This window comes from Pinus tabuliformis, chromosome 1_1 (assembly GCF_031772625.1).
Source record: "Pinus tabuliformis cultivar Carrire ecotype Pingquan chromosome 1_1, CPIR1, whole genome shotgun sequence".
Lineage (NCBI taxonomy): Eukaryota > Viridiplantae > Streptophyta > Pinopsida > Pinales > Pinaceae > Pinus > Pinus tabuliformis.
Window position 1 is genome coordinate 644768050 of NC_142297.1, and position 3381 is coordinate 644771430.

The following is a 3381-nucleotide window of genomic DNA, read 5'->3' on the forward strand; positions in this document are numbered from 1 at the left end:
AAATAAGGAGAATGTTTGCATTGTTTATAAAATTTTCATCTCTCCCTCATAATAAATGATGATATTTTTCCATAGTCGTTATGTTATCCTCTTTTCTGTTTATGTGATTCTCTGATCAGTTTTTCAGATCTTCAGGTAGATCAATTGGTATTAGAGCATAAGATCTTGGAAGCCATCCACCTCTTTGAAATCCACTGTTAAAAACCGCTACCCCCTACCCGCGCATTGAGGATTTGTTGGACCACTTACATGGGGCTTGTTTCTTGACAAAGATGGATTTGACTGCAGGCTACCATCAAGTTCGCATGCATGCATCTGACACATGGAAAACTACTTTCAAAACTAGTTTGGGCTATTTGAATGGTTGATCATGCCATTTGGATTGACCAATGCACCAACCACCTTTATGAGATTCATTAGTGATGTTTTTCAAGGCACACTTGGGTAAGTTTGTGGTCATTTACCTTGATGATATTTTGGTATTCAACAGAACTTGGGAAGATCACCTTCAACACTTTCACAACATACTTGAGTTATTGCGAACACATCAACTTAGGTCAAAGAGAAGAAATCCTGTTTGGACAAACATCAGTTCAATATTATTGACAGCACAGGGGTTAGCCCATATCCCTCTCGGATATAGGCTTTGGAACATGGCCAACACCTTCCAATGCACATGACCTCAAGAGATTTCATGGGAGGTATTAATTTCTACATAAAATTTGTCTCTCATTTCTCACAGTTGGCTCGCCCTTTGCACCAATTGTCAATTTCATGCAAAGTTTATTTGGATGTCAAATCTGAGTGAGCGGTTTTCTCACCTCAAGAATGCATTATGCTCAGCCCCTGTTCTTCGTTTACCATTTATGAATCAACCATTTGAGCTGGAAATGATGCCTCTCAATTCACCATTGGGGTTGTTCTTAAATAGGGAGGCCACCCTGTGGCATACCATTCTGAGGCGCTTGCGGATGCTAAGCTCATGTACAACACATATGACAAGGAATTCTACAGTTTAGTGCAAGTTTTGAAGTAGTGGCACCATTACATTCTTGGAAAAGAGACCATCCTCCATACAGATCATCATCCACTGATCTTCATCAACTCACAACACAAGATTCAAGAGCAACGCCATCTAAAGTGGGCTGCTTACATTCAACAATTCCATCTGGTGATTAAATTTAAGAAGGGGACAACAAATAAAATGGTTGATTTGTTAAGTCGACCACCTACTCAGGTCCTACACATTCTAGAGGTGCGTTGTGCTGCATATGATGCCTAGAAATATATGTATGCAACAGATCGGTCTTTGGAAGATATGGGAAGCTCTGCAACAACCTACAGTCATCAACCAAACTCCCTTTCTTGATTATACCATCCATGATGGTTGGTTGTATAAACTTAATCATTTGTGTGCCACAATCTGATGATCGTCTCCTTCTCATCTGTGATGCACATGTCTCTCATGTGGAGGGATTTTGGCACAACCAAGACCATTCTCAATCTTCAATGCCACTTCTATTGGCTGCATTACCCAAGCAAGTGGAAAAATTCATTCGCGCATGTTCTCTCTATTCACAAAGAAATCCCTCAAACCGTAAGCATGGTTTGTATCAGCCATTACCAATTCCCTCTCGTCCTTGGGAATCCATTTCCATGGACTTTTTAAGTGGTCTTCCTACTACTTTCCATAAACATGATGTTATTTGGGTAGTGTATGTAGTTTCTCCAAGATGTTTATCTTTCTTCCTTGTCATAAGACTACCTCTGTTGCTTAGACCACGAATCTCTTCTTTTGACATGTTTGGCCACACTTTGGTTGCAAGTAGCATTATTTCTAATCGTGACTCTCATTTTCTCAATACATTTTGGCGTACTCTTGGTCTTTGTTGGATTTCCAACTTTGTTTCTCGACTTCCTTTCACCCACAAACAGATGGACAAACGAAGTTGTCAATCGTACTTTGGTTCACTCCCTTCGCAATTCTTTTTCCAGAAGCAAATAGTGGATACATATTTGCACATCATTCAACATAGATACAATAGGGCCACACAATTCTCAATTGGTTTCTCACCTTTTGAGGTTTTTTTGTGTTTTAGCCAAGTGCGCCCTCTAAGATGCCACTGACTATCACCCTTCTGGTTCTGCACTCAACAAACAACAGGAACAAAAATCATCTCAGCATTTCATACACTCCATATCTCAACGCCAAACTCAAGTAAATGTTGCTTTACAGGAAGCCCAAGATCGCACCAAACAAAGGCATGACAAGCAACAGAAACCTTTGTATTTTCAACCTAGAGATCTTTCTGGCTCTTGTTGGACAAGCAACGCTTCAAGGGCCACCACTATAAGTTTCACCCTTTGCGATATGGCCCATATAATGTTCTGGAACACGTGGCGACAATGCATATCGCTTGGACTTGCCTTCCTAGCTTGGAATCCACGATGTGCTTAAATTAAAAAATCTCAAGCTCTTTGAACCACCTCTGTTTGAGGAATTTGTTACAGTTCGTCATCCAGGAGATAATATTCCAGATTTTCAGCCTCCTCTTCTCGACAATACAATTCTTGACTCTAGGGAAAAGGAATACACACTAACAACCTACTTATCATATCTGATTGGTCAGAAGGGACACACACCAACACATGCAAAATGGATGACAGTCGAAACATTGCAACACACTTTCCCTCATTTGGTGGAGGAAGCAAGGATGAGGGCACTAGGGCACTAGTAATCTCAAAAGGAAACCTAGACTCTATGGGAGGCAATGAATTTATAGGGTAAAAGTGGCAGTTTAGGATTTACCAATCTAGGCTTGAGATCCCACATATGAAGGATGATAAGCTCTAAGGATAAGAGATAAGACCTCTAGGATACAAGTCGAGATCTTAATCAATAGTAAATGGTTAAAACTTAAAACCACCTTAGAAGCTTCTGGAAAGAGAAGTTTTCATAATTATTTTTTATTTTCCCCAAAATTCTAGAACCATCACACTAGCAAAGGAGATCAACATGCAACCATTGCAGGGGGACTGAAGTGCAAGTGTGTTGGGGCCAAAAACATAGTTTTTGAGCAAATTGGCCTAGAAACTCAAACTTTTTTGGACAAGTAATGCTTAGGGATTTGCAAAGGATAATGACAAAGGTGTTAAGGATGTTGATTGATCTGGTTTTTTAGGCCATTTGAGTGAATGTGACAAAATGACCTGTAACAACAATATAGACAAACTTGCATGATAGTGTTAGTCTTTTCTAGTTGACACATGATACAATTTTGGACATACTTCTCGATATATTTCCTCATACATACCCAAAAGTATCCTCTCTTCAGCAATGCCAATGTTTATAAAGATAATCTTTAGGAAAATCACATAGGA